At 37.4% G+C, this 13081-nt stretch overlaps 1 long non-coding RNA gene across 2 annotated transcripts in view; it reads left to right on the forward strand.

Annotated features, from left to right (window-relative positions):
- LOC141568548 (uncharacterized) overlaps positions 1 to 13081 on the forward strand; it is a 201090-nt gene that overhangs the window by 159760 nt on the left and 28249 nt on the right. For both annotated transcript variants that reach the window (XR_016022375.1, XR_016022374.1), the window contains exon 4: positions 8338 to 8447. This is a non-coding gene — a long non-coding RNA (uncharacterized LOC141568548). The remainder of the gene's footprint in view (positions 1 to 8337; positions 8448 to 13081) is intronic.

Here is a 13081-nt window from a genome sequence, read left to right on the forward strand (position 1 = left end):
GACAAGGTTCATAATTTTTATATCTTCATTGAATATTGTATGCTTTGATTTTTAAATCTTGAATTACATAGGATTTTACCTAAAAAATTATTTAACTTATATTTATAGCCAATTATAAATGTCAAAATAAAGTATCTCATAAATTTTCCTTATGCGAAATAAGGAACTTCATCTACTTGTACTTGCTTTCATTCATTCAATCAGAAAATACTTCTTGAATACCTGTCATGATTTCCTAGGCAATATTCAAGTTGTGAAAAATAAGGATAAAAAGCCTGCCTTTTTGGAGCTTAATTCTAGTGGAGAAAGACAAGTAATAAACAATACATAAATAGGTAAATGACCATATTTCATTGATTCAAAGAGGTACATTTTTTCACAATTTAGCATCTTTTAAATCAGGATGCCTCTCACAACTGGTGTGTATCATGTTTAATGGCCATATTTTTTGGGTAGAATATTTTATAAAAACGGTGAGCCTTAAAATTAATGATATTTACATTAAATGAAATATTGTAGTATGCCAAATGGTGATAAATGCTGCAGAGAAAAAGGTGGAGAAGAGGGATGGAAATTTCCAGAGAAGTATTGCATTGTTTCTTTTTTCATAAATTTTTATTTGGGAGCAGTGTGTTTTTCCAGGACCCATCAGCTCCAAGTCAAGTCATTGTTTTCAATCTAGTTGTGGAAGGCGCAGCTCACTGGCCCATGTGGGAATCGAACCTGCAACATTGGTGTTATGAGCACCACGCTTTAACCAATGGAGCCAACCAGCCGCCCCAATATTACATTTTTAAGTAGAATGATCAAGGGATGCTTTCCTGAGTGGGGGTCTTTTGAGCAAAGACCTGAAGGAGATCAGAGAGTGAGTAGGATCAGTGTGTGCAGTTGTGCAGGTCAAACACTGCTTCAATTTCAAGATCGCCATTCCTGTGTATTTTGTGAAGAGCTTTGCAACCATGCTGGTGCCTGTGTGAGGGAGCCATGTGGATGTCAAGGAGAAGAAGAGTCTAGGCAAGAGTGTATCGTACTCAAGGACACTGAGACTGGGGTGCACCTGGCATGGTCAAGGCACAGAGTGAGTGTGGGCAAGAGTAGTAGATGATACCAGAGAAGTAAGCAGGAGCCAGCACTTAGAGGGTCCTGTGGCCACTGTAGGACTTTGACTTCTATCTTGAGTGAGATGGGAAACAATTGGAAGATGTACTTGTATAAAAGGCAACTGAGAACATCTGACCTATATGTTTAAAAGGACCACACTGACTGCAGTGCTGAGAAGAGACTACAAAAGCAGGCAAAACAGGATATGGCAAAATGGGTTAGCAGGCCTACTGCAGTAATCCAGCTGTGAGATGAAGGGGCGTCGGTGGAGGAGGTGAGACGTGATCAGGGTCCGGGTATATTTTTGAAGGTGTACAGGGCCAACAGGATTTGCTTATGGATTAAATAGAGCGTGTGAGTGAAAGAGAGGAGCCAATGATGATTCCAAGTTTGGGATACTGAGCGATTGCTCTCACTCCTATTTGTATAGCCTAGGGTTTAAAACAAATTATGCATGGAAAGTTACTTTTTTCATAACACGTATTTTCTTTAAAGTACTCTCATTGATATTTATATTCAGTTTTGTAACCAAATTTATCATGTTTACATAGTACTAGGCTGAACTGGTTTTAATTCTCATCTGTTTTGTCTTGAGCTCTTGATTTTGAGCTTCCGCTATTTCCATATCTGACCTCTGTCCACAACATTCTACTCTGTGCTTTGGTCTTTACAATGTCCAGTGGGATATGGGATAGGGTGTGTAGGCAATGAGAACAGGGACAATGACACCTTGATTTCCACTGTCTATCTATATGGTTGAAAGATATAGCTGCTTAATATAAACTTAGTGTTTCTGAACCAGGGGAAAAATAGACGATGGAAGGTGTCATCCATCTACTTATAAGGAGGCAGGCCTGCCCTCTCCTAGTGGTTTAATAGGGTAGGTCACTCATTGGTTTGTGACCTTTCAGTCTGGTTCTGTTGAATAATTTTCCCTGATTCTGGAAGCTGAGTGATTATCAGGTGTTGTTTTGGGTGTTTCCATTCCTTTTTATCTTGTTCTATACCGTCATACAATATAGTGTGATGATGGTACAATGTGTTTCTAGGGTGGCTTGTTAGGCATTATTTTAAGTGGGGGATTTGGAGGCTTTAAATTTAAAACTAATACAACAAGTTGCCTTAGTTGAAGGCACCAGCTGAGAATAACTTAACTTGTAATAGAGACTTTATTTCCGTTGGACTCAGCAGGGTTCTGATTTCTAATAATATTTCAAAGTGACACTATTACCTTCATATATAATTATCACATAGAGCATTTGTGGGAAATGGTGTCTTTTTTGTATGACATCGTCTATAACACCTTACTTCTTTCTGCTAAATAGGCATTCAATTTGTGTGTTGTTGAGCAGAATTTGAAAGCAAAATCACTCCTGTAGATGCAAGACCACAGCTTGAATCCTAATGGAAGTATATTGCGTTCATGTAGACCCAGAGAATTAAGATAATTCAGGAATTTGGGAGGCAACATTTGAACTGTGTGATAGATAATGTGGTTTGTGGGCAACACCCTACTTTGCCTCGATTATTCTGTGCATTGTCATATTGAAGTATATTTATACAAACTGCCTGTGTCTGAGCTTCTTACACACTTCAGTGGAATAGCAAGAAACACTGGCTCTATATAGTCCCTAGAATAGTATCTCTAAGAATACAGCTTTTATAGCATATATATATATATATATATATATATATATATATATATATATATGTATGTATATATATGTATGAATATATATATATATATTCATACATATATATACATGTATATATATATATATATATATATATATATACATGTGTATATGAACAGTCAGTTCCTACATATTTCTGTATGTATTTTTATTCTTATATTATATATAGGAACAGTAAAGTGTTCTGGTGTGAATCTTTATAGGCAAAATAATATTGTCTGTTTTTAAATGTTGGACAAGGCTAGTGCCAGCCCACCAGGAAGGCCTGAAAACCTAGCCATCTGTCAGCAGAAGGAAAGAAGTGGTACCAACTGAAAGACAAATGGTCTTTGACTGAAGGGAGTTTTTCTTAGGATATGCTAGTCATACTTTGTGAGTTTTGCTTTCTTGAAAAATAAAAACAAATGCTGTTTTGTATACTTTGTCCTACTTTAGCATGGCTTCATGATGCTGCAATGAAGACTTTCTTTTATGGGTGGTTATAGGTTGTCAACATTCTACTGAATGATATTTTAACGTCATTTAAACTTAGTAGGGTTAGTCAATTTGTAGTTGTAAACCTAGCATTATTATTCCCAGGGTAACTTGAAGAAAATATTTTCATATCTGATGGAAATAACAAATAGTCTATGTTAACTCTGTAAATAGCCACTCATCTAGAGGATGTTAATGGAAGTTGAAAAAGTGGTAAAAGATAATAATTTATTTTTATTTCTTTGCTCTTCCCCAAGAAAGGACATGCGATTAAAAAGTTGGGCAGGTGGTGAGGTTTTAGGCCATTCTATGAAATTGTTCTCTTGATTCAGCAATATTATTACAAATGAAAGGTATTATTTCTAAGCATCTTGTATTATTAATGCTCTTTTCTAGGTATTGTGAGAAATTAAACAAAACAAACAAATCTTATAATAGCAGGGGAAATGTCATGTTCTGTCCAAACCATAGTAGAAAATAATCTGAACCAATTTGCCTTTTTATTCCTGTCTGTTTGCTAAAGAGATTATTTTATTGTGAGAATGTAGGGACTAATGTTTTATAGTCTTCCTACAAAATATGATTAACTTTCTAAAACTAAGATAAAAACAATAAACCTAAATACTATTGTTATAGATCCCTCAAGTACTTTTATCTTTATTGCGTTCTATAAGCAATAGGCATAATCTTCCACAAATGTCTTTTAACCTCTGTAACTTTTAGGATAAAAAGTTGTTCAATTTCACTGTTACACACTTCAAATGTTTAAAGCCCAATGAATAACTCGACTCATGAGAACAGTTCGTGCCATTAGACTTGGTGTAGCTTACTCTCTTTTGTCAATATTTGTTGAAAGGGTTGTGGAAAGGGGGTAAATTAAACTCGATTTTTTTAAACAATAGAATTGATAAGAATAAATTGTATTTACCTTTGGGAAGCATTGAGGTACATGCTTAAAAAACAAGTCCATTCATTTCTCTCATTCTTTAATCCAAGTCTCTGTTGGCGCTTTCCCCAGCTGTCATGGCCTTGCAACCTGCTGGGGTCTCAGGTGGAGAAGCCGCAGTTGCCCAGCTGTTCTAGATAGCCTGCAGAATTCATTATCTACCTGTGGGCAATGTAGAGCCTCTCAGGATAGCCTTCTTTAAAGAAAACCTATGCTACAGAGACAAACTCACAAGGCAATCTTATAGATCATTATTCACGCGATAGGGGATTTGTGTGTGTTTGTGGAGGGGGGGGCACATTTGCAAAAGGAATTGCCTGAGATTCCTGCAAAATCAATCTCCCATGTGCAATAAAACACAAACAGACTGCTACAATTTTTTTGACAGAGTTTTCAGGAGGAGTTATTAAAAAAGTAGGTAAATCGAATTCTTTCTAGTCATTTTTAGGGAGGGAATTTTTTACTGTAATTGAAATTGTTTTTCTTATAGTAGTTTTCTATCACTCAGATGTTGGGCAGGAGTTTTAAGTCCAGATATTAAATATTTATTAATAGTCATTGCTCTATTGAATTGCTTTCATTACTACCAAAGAATGGATTTTTGTCCAGGAAAGTAATTGTTACAGCTTTTCAGTGGAATGATTTACTGGTTTATAATATGAAAAAAAGAAACCTGTATAATATTGGGTGGTTACTCTTATAAATATTACTTACTCCTGTAAGATATTTTGCATTTCAAATTGTAACTGCTTTTATTCTTTGTGTTCATGGGCTTGCGTGCACATGCTCCTACTTGCGTGCATGCATGTGTGTGTGTGTGTGTGCATGCGTGTGAGTGTGTGTGTGTGTGTGTGTGTGTGTGTGTAGTTATTGTAGTGGGGATAACAATACTATATTTCCTCAGCTTAAAAAAAAATAAAGGTAGGGGATTTTCATATCTAAAACCTTAATACTCATATAGATGAGGTATACATATGGGAATACCAGTTATAAAATCTTTTATTAGCAATTGCTAGATTGGAATGCTTTCTAAAGCCAAGTTCAGATCTCTTCTACAGCAAAGAAAGTTATTTACCTTAAGAAGCTAAGGCACAGGAGCTCGATTAGAGACTGTTTGCTGCACAAATAAATGTTAATGCAGTGGAATGTTATTTGCGTCAGTCTACTCCTAAGTACATTAATTTTCTCTTTTTGCTATTCCAAATGCTCAATTAAATTCTTCAATTCTTTTTTTTTCCTTCAGGAAAATTACTCGAACATAGCATTAGTTCCATCTGAAGCATGACTATATCAACTTGTTATTTCTGGACTGCATTTGTATATTTTACATACTAGTTTTAAAATGATTCAATAATGAATTTGCAAATCACAACATAAAGTAATACTATTAATGCACTGAAATATGTTTTTAAGTGAGTGATGATTTTTAAACCAGTATTATCTTTAATGGTTTATAATCAAGTTTTTCCTAACTGTAAATTTTTACAGTGTATTTTTTTCTGAATCTGTTTTCATATTTATTTATGTTACTAAAAATAAACTACATTAAATGAAAAAAAAATGGATAAAACATAAAGACCCAGAGGTAAGGTTATGCAGATTGGCAATATAAAAAGACAGAGTAAATTTGTCTTTTTTTATAAAGTTAATGGTAAGCAGTTAGGATTGTATTGTGCTTTCATTTTATAAATTAAAGGACATTGTTATCATTTGGATAGTGCTTTGGAAAATGCTTACCACTTGTTTTTGAAATGTTCATTTTCTATAGTATTAAGGGTTAACAGGTTTATGTGGCAACAACGAACTAGAAAAATAACGTAATGAAGAGCCATCTATCATTGAAATAAACTCTTCTTTTGAGAGCTCATATTGGAAAATCTGAGAATGATGTAAACAAATATCTATAAACAATAACTTTATTATAGAAATTATGAACTTTCACTTTTATGGAACCATAATCAAAGGCTAAAAAGGGAGAGTTTGAGGTCAGCAAAATAGGGCCACTGCCTCATATGCCCATCCAGTTTAGACAGCTAGTGAACTTTATTCCTTTCTTTAGTCTCTGCTGAAGGAAATTTAGTGCTTTAATAGAAATTTGATGCTCAATGCAACCATTAAATTCTTACTTATATATAAACAAAGCAAGACATCTCCTCATAATTTAGTTATGAAAGGTAAATATATAACAGTAATGTATGTAGTTATATGTAAGTTATTATTTAAAGCAAAAATACCTATTATATTTAAAAGAGTCTTCAGAGGCATGTGATGTGTAGACCTTGTATGGATCCTCTCAAACATCCAGCTCTAACAGGACATTTTTGAGATAACTGGGAAAATTGAGCATGAATTAGAATGTAGACAGTGTGAAGAAAATTTTGTTAATTTTGTTGGGTGTAATAATAAAATAATGATTTTTTAAAAAAATTCCTTATCTGTTAGAGATATATACTGACATATTTCTAGGCGAAAAAGTACAGTGCCTGTACAATTTGCTTTAAAATACTCCAGAAGAAATTTGGAAGAAAGTTGATGAAACAAGAACAGGAGAAAGCTGATGGTTGCTGAAGCTGGGCAAAAGCATTTGAAATCTTCCATAATAAAGAGATGGGGAAAAGAATTTAAGCACCCATGTCAGAGTGTACACATTCATGGGAGCATTATCTTAAAAGCAGTCATTTTGGAAGATCGTATGCTTATTATATACTTATTCCCAAAATAACACCACTAGTTAATTAAAATACCTCTGAAACACATCTTTTGAAATTATGCTCATAACAGGTGACTATTGGCATGTGGGTCCCATGGCTCATGTCAGAGGTTGGGTTTCCAGGGGAGCAAGGTAGAGTAGGGAGTCCTTTGTCAGATAAATATTTTAAGTGAGAACTTGGAAAAATAGCAGTTCAACCATTGGGGAAATCATTGCTAACCCCTGGTTCAAAGAGCTAGAAGTAGAATCAAGTTCTGGATTCAAGATCTATGAGTTGGGACTAAGGTAGATTTTGAGAAAAGTTGAAAAATACTGCTGAACTCAAACAAGCTCAGTAATCTGGTTTTACTAGACAAAGATGAACATTGGAAGGGTATGTATTGCTCCATGAGGTGTGCTGGTGGGTGGGCAGGAGTGTAAACTGAGGAGCCAGCATAGAAAAATCAAGCTCACTACTGCACCTCAGTTTGGAGTTCAGATTGTATCACCCAATTTGGTCATCTACTTTGAATCACTGAATTTAGCTCTGAATGACTTTTGTCTGTTTTCACAAATCAAATACACACTGAAGAGATGAAGCTTTGCCACTCTGAACAATATTCAAAAGAATATGTCACAGGTTGTGAAGGCCATTCCAAAATAAGAGTTTGCAAAAGACTGGCCATTCGAATCCTTGAAATAAACATAGCGCTTCCTTTTTCAAAGAGGACAAAACCTGTTGACATAATGTAAAAATCCCATTATGTTAAAAATTCATCCATATTACTTTGTAGTTATAGCTCAGCTCATAAGTGTTATTGATTTCTAATTTAAAAGTGTTAAGATTGAACAGCATTACTAAATTATAGTAATTCACTGGAAAAGGAAGGGAGAGAGAGAGAGAGAGAGAGTCCTTTTCTTCTGTCTCTGAGTAACCAGGCAGTTCTATCCCCTTACCTTCTACCCTAATGTAATCTATCTTAGTTCTTACAACAATTGACTTTGCCATTGATTCCTGTGAGAAGCATCACTGACTCCTCTAAAAGGTTGCGTTTCATTTACTAAATGCCATTTGCCTTCCCATACACCATGGCACGAGAGCACCTTACCTGACTGTTGGGAACACTGAGAATAAATATAATCACTTCCTTTCTTTCCCTGGGGGGCCCTGACCACTAGCCAGACAAGAATGAGACTGTAACTGATAAACGGAAATCTTATGCTGATACACAGTCCCACTCGCACACTAAGCAAATAAACAAGACCACTTCAGCGACTGGAGTCCAGACAGAAATCATTGCAAAGGTGCCCTTGATCCTCCAGATTCCTCTTCTGTCACCACCTATATGAATTGCAGATTTCTCTGCCAGTGATACTACCACGGGGACAGTACAGAGGAAGACATTAGCAAATGTTCCATCTTTGCCCCTTAGAACTCCTGCTGAACACCTGACAGCGGAGGATGGATGCGTTTTCAAATCATTAGCCCTGTCAAACGTGGTGACTGTATCTCGGTCAGTCCGTGGAACCGGAAGAGAAGCAGGTAAGTGTTAATGGATTTGCTTTAGGCATTTCACAACCTATTGGTCCTAATTAGACTGAAAAAGGGTTGCTATAGACAACCTGGAAATTTAAATAATGCAGCTCATCTCATATATTCTCCCTAAACTTATCAGCAAGGGGGTGGGGGGGGAGGGAGAGAATGATAAAGAGGTCTTAAAACAATACTGGATTATTTTGCTTTTTCAAAAAATAGGGCCCAAACTCCACTGAGTTTTTAGTTGCAATTGATGATGGGACTTAAACCTTAAAACAGTATTTTGAGGATAGCACGGGCAAGGAGCTTACGCCAAGTATCCCCTAAACAACAGAAATTTGAATTGATCATTAGAAATGCAAAGCTGAATTGTAGAAAAGCACAGACTCTCCAAACAAGGGGCAGGGATGGGAACTGAAATCAGCGTGGGTTCTGGCTGTGTTACGCCTGGAGAAATAGGAGCAGAGGGGTCATTTGTTATATGAGCTTTAATGAGCTCTCTTATAGCAGCAACAGGGGAGGTCCCTTGAAGTGCCCAGAACCCTCAGAAGATGTTTGGAGAGACACACAGACATTTGCAATAATCAATAGGAACAGTGGCAAAAGCATTAATTAAAGCTGCTGCAGTTTCTTGCATTCCAACGAAATTGAGATTTTGGATAATTGTAGTAAATGGAGTAAAGAAACCAAAGCTATTTGTCTCATAGGCAGGCCAATTTTCCATGCACAATCAAATTTTAGTTCTTATATTCCCTAACAGCTGCTCTAAACCCACTGAGGATTCAGAAGCCATTACACAATATTACTAAGAAAATTAGAGTGGTAGCAAATCATAAGTTGCTTTCTGAGCAACACAGTAGGAGGTCAGTTAATATTAAATATCCACAGCCCATGCACACACACTCACATTTCCTAGGAGAGTCTAAGCAAAACACAGCCTTCAGGGATACACACTTAGTAGCTTTGCATAACAATAACCGAGATGCTGATACCAGCTAATGAAATTCTGCTGCTGAAGAAGGGCCCCTAAGGCTCAGAATAAAGCCCTCTAGGAAAACAAAAATAAACTCCTTGTCTAAAAAGTAAAGTCAATCTCATTTATTTATTCATTCAACATATAGTATTTATTGAGGGCCTTCTTTCTATCACTTTGGATAGGCCCTGGAGATGTCACAGTAAGAAAATATAGACTGTACCTGACCTCATAGAGTTTAAAACTAGAGGGAGACAGATTTTAATGAAGCATTCACATAACTCAATGCATATTTACAGGCTATGAAATTGCTTAGAAGTGAAGATACCTGGTGCTATAAAAACATGTAACAGAAGAAACTGACCTTGACCAGGGAGGGTGATCAAAGACTATGAGGGATGACTAGGAATTATAGGAGTAGACATTAAGAGAACACTTGTTAGAAGGGAAAGTATGATGTCCAAAGGGCCTGTGGTCTGAAGGAGCATAGTGCTTTATAAATATTTGGAGGGCAGAGAGCAAGGAGCAAGATGTGAAACGAGATTGATACACATAGGCAGACACCAGACCATGCAGGCTGCAAGAATTTTTTTATCCTATGAAACAATGGGAAACCATTGAAATTTAGGCTGAGGGGTGTCCTAAGCCTTTTGAAGCAATCACGCTGGATAAAGTGTAAAGAACGGATTGGAAGAAGTCAAGAAGATTGTTGTAGCCAGTGGCCCAGGAAAACGGCAGTTTGGACAAGGATGGTGATGGAGTAATGGAGAGTCACAAAGAATTCATGGAGAAAATTAGGAGGTAAAATAAACAGGAATTAATCAGTTTTAGATATGGGGATTGGTAAATGAGAAGGAGGTGTCGAGGATGACGCTTAGAGTCTGACTTCTATAATAGATGGACAAACCATGATTTCCTTGAATAGGGAACACTGGAAAAACAACTGGTAGATTCCAAGTACATTTCTGGGCATACATTGAGTTTGGGGTAACTTTGATGCATGCAAGTGGAGATTTTTGACTCCAGTTGGACATTTGGGTCTGGGTCCAAGACAAGAAGTATGTAATTTTATGTGTCATTGATATAAAGCTGGTAATTGAAGCTATGGGTGTACATGAAATCATCAATATAAAAGTAGCAGTGAAAAGCGATGACTAAGACTGAGCCTGGAGGAGTTACAATATTTAAGATAATGGCTCTCAAAGTGTAGTCCCCAGGTCAGCAGTATCTGAACCCCCTGAGAATCTATTGGAAGTGCAAATAGACCTGCTGAATCAAACATTCTGGGGGTGGGGCTCAACAATATGTGCAACAAGAGGTCTTCATATGTTTCCAATGCACGCTCCAGTGTGAGAAGCACTGATAGTGGAAGGGTGGAGGAGGATGTTTGTCAAGTCTACTGAGACTGAGCTGCTTGCTGGGTGGTCAAGAAAAAACCAAGGGTCATTTAGGTCATTAGGAAAAGGGAAGAAAATAGTTCAAGGAAAAGGTCAAGGTCAACAGAATCAAATGTAGTTGGGAGATCAAGTGAAATGGAGATCACTTTTTACTTTAGCAAAAGCAGTTTCAGTCAAGGATCGGGATGAAAATATACTGGAGAGTATTGGAGAGTGAGTGGAAGGGGAAGAAAGGGATAAGTATTAACAACTGTTTTTTGAAGTTTGAATAGGCTCGGAATCTGGAGGAGAAAGTGTTTTAAGATATTAGTGTCATGAGCATGTTTAAATGTTGATTGCAAAGATCAGCTTGAGAGAGAATACAGAGGAGATAGATGCAATGAATCAGCAGTGAGGGCTTCTGGGAAGGGAAAGGCAAGGAGTTCCAAAGCCCAGATGTAAAGACTGCATTCAGATCAACTCTCTTGTAGCTTAAGGGCTGAGTGGAGGACCCTGTCTCATACTGTTCTCCCCGTTGCTTCCTCTGCTCAAGCCACACAGACCTATTTTTGTTGTTCCTTGACATGTAATAAACTTGTCCTGCTTCAGGACCTTGGTTCTTCCTTCCCCTCTTGATCTTCTCATGGTTGACTTGAGTTATTTGAGTCATGACTCAAATGCCACCTCCTCAGAGAGACTTTCCCTGAGCACTGTGTCTTATGTTGCCCCCCTCTATTAGCACTTCCAATCACAGGGCCTATGTAGGCTGGCACCCTCAGTTGCTCCCCGGGATTAAATTCTAAGCTCTCCCTCACTCCACCCCACATACACAGAGTCCAGGGAGAGACTGAAGGAAGAGAAAAAACACTCCAGATTGGTAGGTGTCAGTTTTAATAAGCAAGGGAACACTTACATACAAGGCTTGTCTTGGGCGACCACAAGGTGAATAAATTTACACACCCACCTGTCAAAAGCTGGATTCAGTCACATATCCAGTCCAGGTAGTCTAAACAGCACATTACTCTCTCAAGGCTGCATCCGTAAAACAGCTCCTAGTGTGGCAATGGTGAACATAATGTACATTCCAAGGACAAGGGAAGGGCGTGAATAGCCTCTGGTTGCCTGGGTCCAGCTCACTGCTCAACCAGTGGTCATATCCTCTTGATGATCTCCTCCAACAACCTAATCCATTATCCTGTCTCATATTCCTCGCAGTACTTTCCCCTCTCTGAAATGATCTTAGACATTTTTTCACTGGTAGATAGCTCCATAGGACAGAAGAACTGTGTCCTATTCACAGCTATAGGTCTACTTTTCAGGACAGTAACTGGAGTGTAGTAGGCATTCCATAAACATTTGTTGAAGGAAAGAATAAAAGAATGGGTGCAGATACATCTATCTGTTTGTACTTTTGATGTACGGAGGTAGAAGTCTTTCTGTCCACTAGATTTTCTCTCCAAGGAATAAAACGGAGGTCTTCTTTTAAGACCAAAAGTCTGGGGAAATCAGGATGTTGGTTTGCTGAAGAGTAGAGATGGTTTCAATTGCAGTTGACCCTATAATATCAGGTTTGAACTCTGTGGGTCTACTTATACACAGAATTTAATGCATAGTATAAATGTATTTTCTCTTCTTTATGATTTTCTTAACAACATTTTCTTTTCTTGCTTCATTGTAAGAATGCAGTATATAATGCATATAACGTACAAAATACAGAGGGTGCCAAAAAAAAGTATACACATTTTAAGAAAGGAAAAACCTTTATTAAAATTGTAATACTCACTATATACCAATAACAAAAGATGAATACAAGTCATGTGTATACATTTGATGGCACCTCTGGTATGTGTTAATCGACTGTTGATGATATTGGTAAGGTTTCCAGTCAACAGTCAGATATTGGTAAAGTTTTAGGGGAGTCAAAAGTCATACACAGATTTTCGACTGCATGAGGGTTGGTGCCCCTAACTCCTGTGTTGTTCAAAGGCCAATTGTAGTTCATAATGTGGGAGAGTAAGTATTACATAGAATCCAGAAGGAATTTAGTGTTGAGAGTCCATTTGAGGATGATCGCCGTGAATTGAGGGTGGTACAAATTGCTGCTGAGTGACTTTCTCCAGTGGTGTTCAGACAAATGGAGGAAGACATGGAGAAAGCAGATGGTTGGGTGCAACAGGGTTAATCATTTTCTAGGTAGTACAACACAAATCCAGCGGGGCAGGGACTCTAGAGTACTAGCAAGGATGTGGCTGAGTATCAGAGACTTCAGGGCCTGACAAGGTTAAAGAGTC

Source organism: Rhinolophus sinicus, chromosome 1 (genome assembly GCF_057876585.1).
Source record: "Rhinolophus sinicus isolate RSI-liver-muscle chromosome 1, RSI-T2T, whole genome shotgun sequence".
NCBI classification, from domain to species: Eukaryota; Metazoa; Chordata; class Mammalia; order Chiroptera; family Rhinolophidae; genus Rhinolophus; species Rhinolophus sinicus.